Source organism: Eleginops maclovinus, chromosome 3 (genome assembly GCF_036324505.1).
Source record: "Eleginops maclovinus isolate JMC-PN-2008 ecotype Puerto Natales chromosome 3, JC_Emac_rtc_rv5, whole genome shotgun sequence".
Lineage (NCBI taxonomy): Eukaryota > Metazoa > Chordata > Actinopteri > Perciformes > Eleginopidae > Eleginops > Eleginops maclovinus.
Genome location: NC_086351.1, coordinates 5643710 through 5660420, shown reverse-complemented (window position 1 = coordinate 5660420; position 16711 = coordinate 5643710). Strand labels below are relative to the sequence as shown.

The 16711-nt window shown below is 40.0% G+C and overlaps 1 long non-coding RNA gene across 1 annotated transcript in view; it reads left to right on the top strand.

Annotated features, from left to right (window-relative positions):
• LOC134862209 (uncharacterized) overlaps positions 1-12895 on the top strand; it is a 53517-nt gene extending 40622 nt beyond the window's left edge. Inside the window, exons 2-3 of the long non-coding RNA XR_010165475.1 lie at positions 11952-12086; positions 12784-12895. This is a non-coding gene — a long non-coding RNA (uncharacterized LOC134862209). The remainder of the gene's footprint in view (positions 1-11951; positions 12087-12783) is intronic.
• The last annotated feature ends 3816 nt before the right edge of the window (positions 12896-16711 follow it).

Here is a 16711-nt window from a genome sequence, read left to right as displayed (position 1 = left end):
ATTACCATTGCTTGTATGGACTGGGGAGATTGATTGGCTATTTAATTTGTAGAAATATAGACCAATTGGCTCATGGGATCTATACCAATTAGAAATCAAGCCAACACTGAAGTTGGATAAATTTGAATACAGATTCCCCAAATCACTACATTGCCTCACAATACTTCCTGGACTGTATAACACCAATGTAACTACAAAGGGGAATACATAGAATATGAAGACAATATTGACTTAGGATAGGTCAAATAGACTTTTGAGAGAAATTACTTTAAATGGAGGAGAGCTCATCATTATGTAGAATGAGATTTCCAGCCCATGATGGGAGATTGGGACGGACTGTGCAATTCTGCTCTGATTTGTTAAGGTCAAATAAAAGTGGGTTGAGATGTAAAGACCAGGGTGAAACCACAGTAGAGAATGGATTGCTAAGTAGATGCTCGTGTGGCATGTGGAGCTGCAAAAAGGCCTTCAGGTGCAGTACTGGTGTGGATCTCTTTTACTCAATTGACTAAGTTGTGAATTTGATAAGAGCAGCCGCCACATGAATTCCTATTTCTGTTCCTCTCCAAAGCAAGGTGACCTTGCAAATTCACAAACCTTTGAATAAAACACTCAGTTTTATCGCCATTCAATTTTTGAGTTATCTCAACTGCTGCCCCTCATTTTAATTTCTATGAAATCACAATGACTCGCTCGGAGCAACAAAAAAAAAAAAAACACAAGCTTTTTTTTTCTAACCTTGATACTTTTTGGGTCAATCATAGATGTACAGTGCTGTTTTAGAGACTGCCTATGACAGGGTCAACTGAGAGTCAAGCACTCATATATTCAGGTCACTTTCACCACTCAGTGCGTGAGTGACTGCAGCAACATGACAATAACCGCACGTCATCTGAGGGGCTGTGGGCTGATAAGACAAGTGCAAAAACCCAGAGTGACAGCTCTCATACTCACTCTTGCTTCCAGGAGAATTTAGATTTGCCTCTTAGGCTGTCTGCTCTATATTTACAGAGCTTTTTCCACCCTAAAACCATACATAAAAAGCTCTCATAGGAGGTAAATACATTGAAGAGCTATCACCATGCACTGCAAACTGTCTGCTTTCCTTCAATGTGTATGACTTCCCTTTTCAGAAAGATCTTCATACACAGCAATTTCACTTGTGGCAGATGTAGCTGTACAACCCATGAAGCATTTCCCAAATGCATGCACCCTGAACCACATTTTCCCTCACGGTTACCTCTTCTAACTGGGAATCAGATCACTTTAGAAACCTTCCTGTCCCATCTCTCCTTGCGGCAAGAAATGTGGTGTGACAATGACCGGGGCTTTCACAAACAATGGAGTCCTCTTTCCGGGGCCAGGATAACTCCACCTGACACCTGACACTGGGCATGAGCTCCCACCGGGAGACAGAGGGCTCTGTAGTTGTGAAGTCTGACTGGGCGCTAGGTTAAAGCCCCTGGGCACCGACAGAAGCCATGGCATGACTTGATCCAATCCCAGGTAGCAGGGTTGTTGCACTGGAATCCTTCTTGACCGAAACATGGGACCTAGAGAGTTAAAAATAGAACATTGTTTCCCACAACCCTCTTAATGTCTCCCCATCTATTTTCTTTTGAGGTAAGTAGAAATGGCAGTGGAAGTATGCTGACAGTGCACATGTCAAAGTCATTGGCTGCTGCTGAGGTGCAGCGATAACTGTGTTGTGAGGAGTAACTGTTGAGGAAGCCTTAAGGACTACAGACCCATAAGCATTAGTGGACTGTGATTTCAAAGTTAATTTAACTTCAACTGCACCACGAACATCCGATAAATGTGCATTCTTGGCTCCGGGGGGCTCCGAACTTTGCAGTATCATTAACCACCAAGGCAGAAGTAATTTGATCAAGGCTAATTTTGTTATTAGCCTGATTGTGTCCTCTGCCTGACCCAGGCAAGGCGACAGAGATAAATAGAGGATCTTTCGCTATGGTTGCACAGTGTCTGCAAAAACAACCAATAGCTACGGAGCATCACTCTCCTGATATCTTTCTCATTTTCTCTCAACTCCCAAGAGTCTCACTATTTCACAATTTGCAGAAACATGATGTTTTAATTAAGTGCAGTGTGTATATTTTAATTATGCCTTAAGATGTAAAATAAGATTCAGAAAGAAAGAACAACCCTATGAATCTTTTTGACTACATTCAAGTAATAAAAGTGCCCCAAAGTTTTGCTACTTTGACAGTATCTGACCTTTAGTAAGTTTGAGCTAATTTGCAAAACAAACAAAGTTCTTGTGAAATGACGGCAATCACACTTTGATTGCCCCTCAGTCGCACAGCTGCCTGCGGATTTGAAAGCCTCTAGTGCTTCCTCCCGCACAAGTACCTTGATGCTAATCAGCCGTTTTGTAATTGAGACTGACAATTCAGCTCCGCTACATAGGATCTCTTGGTCGTCATGGAAACCTGAGCTCATTCTTGATCATGTGAAGTTCACGTTTCCCTGATAACGTCTTGTTCCATGTTGACTGAAGCAATCATCAGAGAGACCCGCAAGGCATGGGAGCTTCAACAAAAGTAGAAAGCCAAATTAATTTTTATGTTGCCAGTTAAAAATGGAATTCATTGTCCCTGTTGGATTTCTGTGGGTGTCGGTGATTTGACAGTTTGCTGCACAACCTAAAAGTGGATATTCTGAGATGAGTGACAGGATTGTCCTTTTTAAATGTGTTTCTTATCGGCGGCCTTAGTGACGCATTTTGGAAAAAATGTTGCTATGTTCAGTACTGTGGTGAGCAGACAAAACAACGAGCGTTCATGATGGACAACATGTCTTAAGTTCTATTTCCACATGTATTACAGAGGCCCTATTACGCTTTTTGGGTTTTCCCTTTCCTGTGGTGTGTTATAGAGATCGTTGTGCATGCAAATGGTCCGCTAGATTAAAATCCCAAACTGTGCCTCCATTTAGAATCCTACGAATCCTTTGTATAGTGACATCCCTATGTAACCCTCCCGCTTCTATTTGCTAGCACTCCAACACATTGTAAGTGATAGGTTAAGGGGCGGGACATCTCTTAGCAGTTGACCAATCACAACAGAGCCAGCCAGCTAACCAATCAGAGCAGACTGGACTCTGGTTTCTGACACAGGGTGAAAAGAGGTGCTGCAGCACAGGCAGTAAGAGCTTTTTGAACATTAAAGCATGGAGATAGCATAGAAGAGGCACATACAATGTGAACCTGTAAATAATGATATTATTATTTATTAATGTAATTTAATATATATTCATCATTTACCCTACACCATATATTACCATTTTTCTAGCACTTCACTCCTCACAGTGTGGAATGCAGACAGCTTGCAAATCCTAGGGTGAATGTCTGAAATGCACACAAATCAAAGTGAAGAGTTGACTTTTGTTACAGAGTGATGGTGACAGCCCGCCGGCCTCAAGGGCAGTTGGAAGGGCAGCATGCTCTCCTGAGTTCTACCCTACTGCTTCTGCCGCAGCCCCGCGCACAAAGGCAGCATGAAATGTTCACAAAGCCTGGAAACCTCAAGCCATGCATTTCTTTTGCCACCTAACCTAATATGACATGTACCCCTACAGCAATGCAGATGTAATGCTGTAAAATCGGGCCTTGCTGGACAGTAGAATGTGGGATCTTATTTGGACATTTTTGCACATTAACCTCTGGAAAGAATACTTTTTCGTTTTACCAATCCCACAACACTAAAGTTTAATTATGGATTATTTTGTAAGTTGTCAATGACGGCCAAGCTGACTGAATAATCAAGCTCAAACTGCAAGTGAGGCACTTTCTATTTACCTTTTTCAGAGAGGTGTTACTGCTCCTTTTCTTTCTGGCAAGCAAAATGGGACAGCCTGTTTGAAATGCTCAATGGAAAATAATGTCAATCTTCTGCTAGTTTTATAGCAAATGCTGGTTTATTGGGAAACCCAACGCTCTGTTTGTTTTACAAGGCTGGTTTACATCTGTCACTTTTCCTCTGCTAGTAGTGGTAACAAGTTGCATGCCACATTAAGGCCTATTGGTCATCACACCCCTAATAAAGTCACTGTGGTTCACCCTGCAGCATACACAGTCCTGATTTTGACTTCATTGTGTGTTTTTACTCACTGGCATCTCATAAAACTATACAGCACAGTGACTATACAGTGCCAGTGTCCATTGGAGTAGAGACATTTGTTGAGGAACTAAAGACTTATGACATAAGGTAATCAAAAAAGCATGGTAATCCCTACACTAAAATCAGATACCCAGGAAGAAATGCATTATCACAACATCATACAGCAGACCGTTCCCCTCTTTCTGTCACTTCATTACCCCTGATGTCGATTTCTCATATTTGCTGAGACATGCGCAATTCTCCAGGGCTTGTTGTCTTAGGAAAAGCTGAATCAGCAGTAGGATCTTCCGAAAAAAAAAGAATCAGCTCGGAGAGAAAAACCACGGCAACACATCCAGTTTCTATTTTGATTTATTGCACTTTGTAATTACAATAACCAAAGGGCTTTGCTCTGATGTGCAGATATTCAAGTAGAAGCTGATTTATTTTCTTGCCACACAGTGAAAGTTGTTATAGCCTCGTGTAGTTTGCTTATCCGGCTGTGTGCAGTGTTACTTGGTGCATGCATGGGAATGTTTCATTGTGCGAAAGTGAATACGTTTGGGAACGGAGTGCTGATGTCTGCAGGGTGGCAGTGCTGTGGGAAATGGATACAAGACGAATGAATGTGAAACTGTTCAATGTGAACAAAACTCAAGGAGATCGCTTTCCTCCCTGTTTAATTATTGATTTTGAATTAAAACACCATCAATAGGCAACGCTAAGGCCAGACTCACAGCTTCCTTTTAGGGCATAAAGTCAATGGTCTATGTTAACATGATGCCATCCAAGCAGAACCGTCATGGCAACTTGGTCACCTGACAATTCACTGGTTGATCCCAAAGCGACCTCAAAACACAGATATATAGACAGATCCATTAGGTGCAGCTGCGTGTTGTGCATGCATGAATGAACATCTCCCCCTCCGTCTTTAGAGTGTTCCCAATCATGTGTATCAAGGGATATCGTTCGCTATTTTAAACCAAGAAGAAAAATGTCAAACAAAGAGGTTTGGGATGGGTTTCACCCTAATCATTATTGCATTCTGACTATAAGGTTAGCTTTTTTGCTTTATTGTCTTTCACATGATGTAGGAGATCTCACAATGATAGCAGTTGGTCGTTTGTGGCCCCTCTAATCAAACGTGCTTTCTGATGTGAAAGGATTCCTTGATCTTCCAGATGTCCAGTGACTCCTGTGAAAATGTATCTTGTTTGCAGTGGCTTTGGAGTGAAAGTACATGATAACATGTTAAACTCCATTCAAGTTTATGAACTTTTGTACGATCCAGCGCAACACAATTGTTTTGCCAATTGAGGCACATTTCTAAGCGTAGATGGTTTAATTTAGGTAAATAGTCGTGACTCTTCAACAGAAACAATACCGCTAATTATACGTAAGCAATTATTACCCTGGTAAATGTATTTATCCGTTGTACTTAACTCATGCAGTTGTATAATTGGACACAAATGGTTAACCAAAAAAGGAAACACTGGATGTGCAAACAAAAGCTTTTTTTCTAAAAAAGTGCTTCCTTTGTGTTGGCTGAGTGACCCACTGTTTAAATCCTGCTGCTACATTTGGGAAAGGAACAAGTGAGATAATGTTTCAATCACACAGCCCTGCCACCACTCCATGAACCAAATCAAACTTTATTTCAGGAATATTATACACTATAATGCCATATTAGACACTACCTGCCACTCAACTATTCAAATTTTCTCTCAGCATTATATCAGGGTTTTTTTCAGGGACATTTGATATATATTTTTAAGTGGTTTCAATTATAAATACTATGCCTGATCTTATGCCATGTGGTCATCAGAATTCCTGCTATTCAACAAATGGTAGGACTTTGTTTGCTTTTTGGTGACTCTATACTATTTGTATCAATAGACTAAATATTAGAAGTATAATAGACACACACAGCCTTCAAATTCAGTTGAATCAGGATCATCAAACAAGTTTAGTGCTCTTTCACTCTCAAAAATGTTTGTTCAGAAGTCTGATGTCCGTCTGAGAGCCCTGCAGATTCAGGGTTACCTCATTTCTTTAAGTACAACCGATATACTAAAGATTAATTTGTTTTAATTCAAATGTTGTCCAATTTGTGCAACTTTTAAGTGCTATTTGAAAAGTTTTAAAGCCATGATTTAATATGTGAAAGTGTACGGCATACACTGGCTCTGTTAAGTGTGTCTCGGTCTGAAAGAGAGCCTCCTGGGAGATTCATTTCAGAATTATCAGACATTAAAGTACTTTGATTGCAAAATAATAGGATTTTATAGTCTAATAGGAACATATATATGTGTTAAAAATAAATAATGGCATCACAATTCCAATTAGATTAACTTTAGTTCACCATTTTTTCCTTTTTGAAGAGGCGTTCATTCGTAAAACTGCTTGCCAAGCTGCCGAGCGTCTCAGCCAGCTGCAGGTATGCTTCGGTTTCCAACCACTTGGCATCCCTCACAGGCCTCATTACAGCTTCCTCCCTGTTCGGCAGCAATCTGACAGGCTCTACTTTGCAGCCCTCAAATCTACAGGTCAGTAATAGTAGGCCTAAATCACACTTTAACATTAATCACTGCACATAGACTCGTGTGTGGGGAGGCATGTCGGTTTCCTTTCCTACTACTGATCTCGTATATATAAAATCCTCTGACCAAGATCAGTCGTGAGCAAATAATTGGAGGGATTGGGATCTGCAAAGGCAACGTCAAAGGAATAACTCATCTGCTGACATCTTCTGTTTATCCATTAGGCAAGCAACCAAAAGAAGCAGGAGCATTTAGAGAGACATTATACTTTAGTGTTACTACCCTCAAATCGCAAAAATATAAACACTTTTTCCCACTTGCATGAGAAACCTTGGTGTTCACAAGGGTGTTTTTCTACAGCCACCTCATTACAAAAGAGGGGAATTGAATTTTTACAGAGATGGTGCAACTGTATGATTTTCCGATGTTTGTTATCCACTGTGAGGAGAGGCTTACATCTACAAAGGCCAGTGTAATGTTTTGCCCCATCAGCATTACAGCCTGAAGTCTCTAAACCCTGTAAAGTATTTACAACCACCCGAAGCTCTTGGTGTCTGTTATACTGCAGGTTTGAAGCTATGCATGTTTCCAAGGATTTTCTTAGAGCTTTTGGAAAACACTGGGTGCATTTGACTGAGACAAGGTAAAGAGAACCTGCAGGTAAAAAAGTTGGATTTCGAATGTTGAAATTGTTGTATATATCAAGCAAAATAAGCATTAACAGATGAATACATTCAAAGGTAATTGCACAAGGATGTTGAAATGTTTCTCTTTAAGTGTTTATGTACAACCCTGGTTTCTAAACTGGAAGCCACACTAATCAATGTTTGTATAAAAGCTATGGATGGAATTGCATGTTTATGTTTAATATCTAAGCCGTTTTTCATGTAGTGGCATGAACAATCCACAGAGAATTATTACCCAAAGCTGCAATTCCACTCTAGCTCTACTATGTAGTGTCCCACTTGGCACCAAACACACAAACAGACTAAGGGATAGTCAACATGTGACTTATTTAGCAACTAAAGAGCCAGATATTTCCCTCTAGATGTTGGAGGGGGGGAATAAGGGACCTTAATTCACCAGGTGGATGCAGCTCGAGAATAAGTAACGTTGCCTTGCATCTACTGGATGTGTAAAAGAAAAAAGCTGCACAACATCTTTGCCTTATTTACTGTTAAGCTGATTTGTACAGCTTGATCACTGACCCCATATGGCCAAAATAACAAGTAATAAATAAAAAATAGAATACAAATCCCTTAAAATGAAACGTTTATATCATTTATCCACTCTTTCTAACCTCATCTCTGACATCAACTGAACCAGTCGGTCAATAGAACATCTCAAGAGTTCCTGCAGAAGAATTTCAATAAATCCAAGCTTGTTTTAGGCATTAGCTCGTGCTTGACGCATAAAGCACTAACGAGATAGCGATCAGAGAGGGCCCAACTCCAAAGGCTGCGTGCTTGCCTGGCAGCGCTTGATAATCTCTCCGTTGGTTTCTCTCGGCTCCCTTTAATCTGACTTCACATAATCCTTTTTTTTACCCTCCTGATCAAGTAAACGCTTAATTATGGCTAATGAATTCCATCCAGAGCTTGGGTAAACACGTCTATCAAACAAGATCATGCTGATTTTTTTAACTGAAGAGAGAAGAGAAGGAAAAAAAAAACAGGTATGGGAAAGCAATCACTAATTGTGAACAGTTTCTGAGCCAAAATGACTGTTCTCACCTAAGGACTTGGAAGAGAGACAGTTCTATATCTCTAGCAACAATTCAATGGACAGGAAAAACTGTGTTTTAGAGCTATTATCTTGTATAACTGAAAACCCCTATGCATTCATTTATGTTAGTGTGTTATCTTTTCATGGATAAAAAAAGGTCAATCTAGTCAAACCTTACACTGTTCACTCTGAGATTTCCAAGCAATAGTCATAGTTTTAGCGAACAGGGATACAGTTAGAGCCATGCTAGCTGCATACTCTCCTAGCCATTTAGCAAAATCCACTTACGACATTGAAATATTAAGACACGATGATGAGACACAACATCAAAAAAGATCATGCTATTTGGTTTATTCAACCTATAATTACGAGCCAAAACGTATCGATCCGTCTGACTTTGTTCATGACGGTTCAAGGTCCATAATTTATTGATCGATGCGTCTTCTTTTGGTGCTTTACAGTTATAACTAAAATGTCCCTCGTCGATGCTTAACATGCTCCTCATGGTCCCCATTTTCCCAAGTTAGGAAGATATTTTTTCCAACTCTGCTGTTCATCTGCTTAAAGTGGTAACATAGAAATAACAACATGAACGCAACCAGGATGTTTAAAATCTGCAAATACACAAATTATGTTTTAGTTGTTTGCAAGATGGGTCTTTGTTAACACATTTGGATCTGTTTCAAATCTACTAGGTTCTTCCTTGGCCCAGGCTACACTCTTGCACTAAGTTTTATAGAAAACAGTCTAGTAGTTTGTCCTGTAATCCTGCTGACTAACAGACAGACAATCCATGCTAAAAATACAAGTTCCTTGGCAGAGGCAATAACTTTGAAGGGCATACATCAATATCTATTTCATTGTGTTTTCTTGTGTAAAGGATGTTTGTTGTTCTTCATTTGAATGTTTGTAAGGGTAGTAGCTTTTGTCAAACTTGGCTTCTCACGTGGATGTGTTTTTTCCTCGGCTTCTGTTTGTTTGCATGTATGTGTGTGTCAAGTCCATAAATAGTTGATGAGGGGCTTGCAGATGGCAGGAAAGCGAAAGAAAAGGGACAAAGTGCTGGCAAGCCACTGCTGTGTCTGTTCAAGGGTGGCAGCCGACACATTTGGTGGACTTGCTGCTCTTTGTATCATTAGCTGGAGCCATGTTGTACAGTAAATCTATTTAGAAGTCAGTCATTCCATGAAGTGTAACACTGACTATTTTTTCCATGAAGGAAATACTCATTAGACAAAAAACGGAGTAAATTGCATGTTTGTTTTTTTTGCTTTCATGTGAAAGAATAGTTAATTGTATAAACAAGTATGTGTGTCGAGGTCTCACTAACCACATTGGCTATCAAGATCTCTGTCCATGGTGTTTTACTGTGAGGGGACCACCATATTGAAGCGATTTACCATGGAGTTACCATAGGTTATTGTTATGACACACTCCATCAGTTTAAGAAGCTCATTGCTTATTTTGGCTCTGAATGTTGTTTACTGGAGGATTTGAGCGATCTATGAGACGCGACTGTTTACTTTGGGTTGCTATTGTCATTCTCTGCCCATGCTTGACAGTTGGGCCTGGGCAATTTGTGCTTGGCATCCTTGAATAGGTTTTCTCCCCCTAATGAGGCTGATGGAATGACCATTCATCCACAGGGGGGTCTTGATGTGCCGCAGTTCAAATGTTAATCACCCGAGCTACTTTGGCAAATTGACAGCGCTTCATTCACTGCTCGCTCTGTGAATGTGTTCTGTCTAAAAGCCAGGCTTGTGTGTCTCTTCCCATCGCTTGATGTGGGGCTAGACACAGGGAGTCCCCAATGACCCTGTTTTACAGTCCTCAGCTTACCTCTTGCTTATTTTTTTCTATTTTAACGATCAGAGTCATGGCACCCTTATCCGCTGTAGCTCTGCTCTGGGGGACGGTGCTGTGGCCCGCTGACAAGGTCCCATCCGGACTCCCTCCATCATCATGTCAGCGTTCACTGAGAGTTCAGTCTCCTGAACAAAAGGCTCTTGTTTACACTTACAACTCAGCTAACCTCCCTGGTCTGGGTGCTTTTTTTTTTTTACTCCATTTAGTTAATTTGGACAACCAAACACTCTTATTCGTTCAGTTTAATGCAACACCTTTCAGAAAAAACCCACTATGCAGGTCTGCTGCTCAGATTTTGGTTTTTGCCACTTATTTGTATTACTTTATTATTCCTTTCTTGCACTTTGCTGCAATGTTTATTCTTGCATTCATATTTTCTACTTTAGCTTCTTTATATTTTTTACCCCATCTGGTTTTAAATGCATTTTTATATTGTTTGACTTTTGCAATCTGTCCTCGTTGAATTGCGTTGTGGCTAAGATGTGCCATATAAATACATTTACCATGCCTTTATCTAAACTGCAAAGAATGCCAACTTGGATACAATAATTCCACTTATAATGCAGAACATATTTTCACTTTCTCAATATACAGTTTATTACACTATTGGAATAGATATACATACATAGGTACAATGTAAATACTCTGACCAATGGATATCAAAGATTAAAACCGTAAATACAAACTTATTTTCTTGTTTGGTTTTAATCAAAGTGTTCTAAAACCTTTCATTCTGACGGCTGAATTATAAAACATTCTAAAATTGATAACTTAATAGGGTTATTACTCTGTGAAATTCCACTGACTCTCAATACCTAATAATGTATTAATGCAAAGACCTGAACATCTGTCCTACTTGCCTTTCATACTTCTCTGTTTTTGGATTTGGGGCTTTTAGAAGCACCTCTGTTTGGATTTCTCTTGTAAGTCTACATGTTACACATTTTGTTATAACCATTGGTCAGGGAAATTTAATGCATGTATCTTTAGCTCAGTAGTTCGTCAAGTAAAAGTTAAACCCAGTGTTCAACTGAGTCAACTGTGTCGCACATCCACAAACACTCCTCCCTCCTCCGCTCTCTACCTGCCACCACTGATGTGTCTCAAAAGCTGAAGTGCACTAAATCCATTGAGGTTACTTTTCTTTATAGTGTGCTCTCTATAACTTCAGCCTTGGAGATATGTTTGCCCAAGATCAAAGTCTCCAAGGTCAGGGTTATAGATATTACCCCAGTGACAGCAGAACAATCTATATTAATATTGCACTTCAACAGCATGACTTCCAATGATCCAACAGCTGGCCAGCTCAGGGGTTCAGTGAAGTGTCAGTACTACTCCATCACAGAGTGCACAACCTCCTCATACAATCCACACGATTACAGTCTAGTATTTCATGACTACAACTCATTGCCGGGCGGTGGGTAAACCCTTGGTGGTCCTAATGACCAGCAGCAGTGCACCTCCCCCTGAAACAGGTGATGCATTACAGCGACTGTAACATTTCAGCCAGGCATCTGCTTGCAAATGGCCTCCTTTCTTGTCAGGGGTATTTTTATGACAACAAATTGTGCCAGATATCTGGGGGGAAACTTTTTGTTGAGGATGATGCAGCATGTTCTGTATGAACACATAAAGCTGGATTGATATTCTTTACAGAATAATGCACACCAATGAACACCTCTTCCTCTTGTCATGTTAGACTGGTGCGACGAAGTTCCTCTGCAGACGCTCAGTGTGGCAGGAGCAGGATCGCCGCATCTGTCGCTGACAGTGATGAAACAACCGTTTAACGCAAGGCGACAACCAACACGTGTAGAATCATCACTTTCTCAAGGTGTGGAAGTGCCGCTGTCATATTCTTAATCATCATATTCATCCAAGCTCTGAGGCCAGATTAAACAGCCCATTACCTCGACTCTCATTAAAGTGCAGGCAGACACCTTGGTAGGTTGAACCCATTGAATAGTGTGGTGGAATAATTTCCACATGTAGCTGACAGAATTCTCTGTGTTATGGCTCTAAATTTGTAAAGAAATCCTTCATAATTTGTCAAAACATATTTGCCAATGACAGGAGCGTAGGAACATTAGTCTAAACAAAGATTTCTGTTCAGTTTCATGATGTGCATTCAGGGACAGAAGGCGTGCACACTTGCTTTTATGACAATTAGACAAAAATCCAGTGCTTGAATCTTTATATTTTTACTTATTTTTTATTATTTAGTTTTTCTCCAATTTTAAAAGATTTATTTTAATATTTTTCAACACATCTCCAATAAAGTCAAACCGTTGGAAATTTGGCCGGATCCTAAAAGCAGTTGGATGCAATCACTTCAATTAAAACCTGGGCTCAGTTTTTCCAATGTCTGCCCAGCTTTACAAGCCTCATGAATCAGTAATCGTTGCTTATTAATTTTTCATGTCCATGTATGCCAAACATTAGCGACTTTTATTGTGTAAGTCGTTAAACATAGTTTTTCTGTGCAGTTCAGTGACTTGAATCGATGGTGACTTTATTTTTCTCGACTTTAGCTGATGGCCTCAAATTCGCCTTCTGGATTTAAACGTATACCTGTTGACTAAAGCTTACTGACATGTACCCAAACACTAGTATGTGATAACTCTTCATACAATTGAACACAGCACTCTTAATGTAAACATGGTTAGACCTTGGGAAATAACAACGATTTTTTGCCTTACAGCTTGCGTCTTCCTAACCCAGCCTCGGATATACAAGTGTCAAAAGGTAGGAGAGATAACGTGCTTTAATCACTGTTTAAACTGCATCCCACCTCACTGGGAAAGTTATACTGCTGACATACCAGAGGAGGTTATCAACCAAATTACCAGAGTTCATTCGGTACTTTACGTGGGTGGAATATCCACACTGCACTTCACACATTCGAGACGAGTCCAACTGGAAGCAACGATGGTGCAGGGGAAAATTCAAGAGAATAAAACAAAAACTTGTTTGTGCATGCTTTCCCAAGACGAGTGAATGGAAAAATCAATATCATGGCAAGCTATCGTAATACTCTCCCACACAATGGTGACATCTTGACCCCGAATATGAAAAATAAATGAGTGTGTTACTGTTTGTCAACAGACCGTTTAATTCACATAAGACACTTAAACTGTTGACTCCGAATAAGTGTTCACTTATGTTAATATTGGCAGTTGAAAGAGTGTGTCATAGTCTATATGTGTTGTCCCTCGTTTTCAAAGAACATATTAATATCTAAATGTACCCATGTGGAATAGCAATTCTCATGAATCGATTACATTATATGTTTTCTTCTTCATTTTTCCCCCCTAACACAAATAATCTGCATGCAGTGGTCTGGACCCCCCCCTTTTGATTCAAGCTCCGAAGATTAATTCCTGCTACTGCAAATATGCGTTTGTGTCAATAAGCAACACCATTACAGTCAGTACAGCATCTGTCAGTGCTGCGTCCTGGATAATATATGGAATAGTTCTCAGCATCCGAATGCTCTGCATCTGCCAACATCATTTTCTGTGTCTTCCTCGGAAGATTTACACAAGGAATGGCGAGAGGGGGCAGTATACCATGTAATAAAAGCTGTAGTAAACAAAAAATGAAGGAATAAAGTGTAAAATCATTGCACAGATCATTTGGTGTTACAGGAATACATTGCTCTGTTAGATTATTTTATTTATTTATTTGACACATTACATACATTTGACTAAGAATAGTTTACCTTTTATAGGTGCATATGTGACACTAAGGTGATACTCTAGTTTAATGCAGTAATAACCGAGGAACCACCAGACCCTCCTCCGGTGAAATCCTCAGCCACTCGCCCCGCCCCCTTACTGTTTATCAGTCACTGATTGGACGCTGCAGCGCATGCGCTGATCTGATGCTTCTTAACATGAGAGCAGTTTAACAGCAGAGTGAAGACATTGAACAGGAAAGGGAATCACTCCTCCGTTTATACAGTGTTCTCTTTCAATCATACCTGAACAACAAAGTGGAAAAAATCAGTTTATTCATTTATTGGAAACATTTTTCATGATCTCCAATTTGCGTCACGTGGTTAGTTAATAGCAGCCATTAAGAGTTTGTCACATACAAATAAATACATTTAGAAAAGCTAAATCTGCAAACACTAATCAGCTTCCATAAGTGAAATACGATTGTTGTTTGCAACTCACCAAAAAAGTGTTTTTATTCTTTGCCACTGATTACAGCTCATAAATGTGGCTTTCTGATTTTCCTCACCTGCAACAAGATGGTGTTCATTGTTAACAATCTACAATAAACAAGGTCTTCTTTTGATTGCAAAAAGAAGAAACGTACAGATAAAAGTAGACTAACAAAAGTCATGTTCGTTTCAGTGTTGCTCACCAAAACAGAAGGCTTGAGTCATCATTTTCACTGCACATTGTTGTATGTCTTGCAGTGCTACTGCAACCTACAGATCAGTGCAATGTGATATGATTGGTAGAAATGTGTATTGCGTAACCCATGCCTGCATGTATGCTTGCATTAGAAAAACAACTGAGACTAAAACAAGAACTACTCCATTGCATTACGCCAAAATAGGACCATGTTGTGATTAGTTATACTGTAGGACATCCATGATCTCATATAAGGTTATTATTGTTCTTTAAATGCACTGAGTGAAGCTTGCTTTTTGGGGAGATCCCTTTCATTAAATAGCAGACAACATTAATGCTGAGCGAGTGAAGGGTAAAAATCTAGCAACTGTCCCAAAGTTTTTACCTCCCTCCTTGGTACTGAAACTTTTAAGGCAAATCTGCCAGTGGGAGGAGAGCGAGGCTATGCTCTTCATGCTAGAGCTCACCTGGGAGACTGACAAGACCTTGCTTTATGGGTCTGCAATTCCCTTCATGTACAACATTTGAGTTAATAGAAGTCTTCATCCCTGACCAACCTCATCAGGAGCTTACTGCCAAAGAAATTATGGGGCTAAAAATGGCCGCACAGCAGCAGCAGGGTAACTGGGGGGAGGGGGCGAGCTGCTGATGCGGGATAAGAGAATATCTTACAAAGTTAGATGAGATACAGATATAACCAAAAAATAATCAGTTCATACCCAGAGCGTAGCAGGGGAGCGACTGTTGGCCGTTGACAATTGTAGAACAATGGAATGAATATATCTTTGGAAAAAGATATCCCAAAATGTGTCTATTATCAACATGATGTCTAAATGGAACTATTGTTGGTTCTTCACAGCAGGGGGCCAACATCACAATCAAAGATAGGGCTCTTGTCATACTTTATTAAAAGCAGCTGCCTTACTCTACAATAACATGACTAAACCACCTGCTAACGCACCAATCGTCACTCGTGGAGCAACGACAACTGCACATCGTCCTCAGACTGATACAAGCTCAATCCATTGGTTTGTGTTATATGACACCACTAGGGAAAATATTAAAACTGCTCTGAAGTCGTACTACAATAACTTTACTAAGTTATGTAATTAAAAAATATATGTAATTTCACACCTTCATACCTTCATTGATCATGCAAGCAAAATGTCCTGTGCTTCTGTGTGTGATATTCTCTATACAGCACATTAAAGTGAAGCCTGAATACTGTAAGAGATTCACAGCGGATGGATAGCTGTTATCTAACAAACAAATAAAAGCCCCAGTCCCTTTTGTTTGTCTGGGAAGTGACTGCCTAAATGAGCTTTTCGATTGATGCATTATGGGAAGTACAGGCATAGTGCCAAAACCATGCCGTCAGTGCCACTTACAAGGGGAAAAGCTCCAGATAAACATATGGTGTATTCAATCTTGGTAAGCCTGGGGGGGAGGGCCTACCAATGAGCAATACAGTGAGTAGTTCCATTAAGGACCGGCTGCTTGTATTTGCACTTTATTATTGAAAATAGATGCTCCTTCTATTCCATTGCTCCATGCATGTTGAAGATTTCTACTGATGTCCTTTTTACAAACCCTGGTTGGGCTTTGTGTTTTTGATTTTTGCTTCCACTTTTTTCCTCAAGTGGTATGCATGTGTACCAATTGATCAAGTTGTCTGTGTAGAGCGGTCAAGTACGCAGCACTGCTAGACAAATAGATTTGTTTGTATAACATATGGTAATGATAATCCCTGAAATCAATCATTCACCACGCAGAGTACTAGTATGACTAAAAGCAAGTGTTCCTTTGAGTGCCAGGGACAGATTCATTGTTTTTGTCAACAGCGCTGTAAGCAGGAGGCAGGCGCCTCACTCTCTGTCTGTTGGTTTTTCAAACAATTTTGAACACAGGGCTCCTGCCAAGAGTTTTGATATGACACAGCCATTCACCCAGATTACAGATCAAACGCTTTGCCAAGTTAATGTCCCAACACTCACTAAAGATTGGTTAAAAGAGAAAGTAAACCTCTTCACATTTACTCAGACCTGCAAGGCATCCGTCATAAGCAGTGGGAAGAGTAGGGTCATACGTCATATAT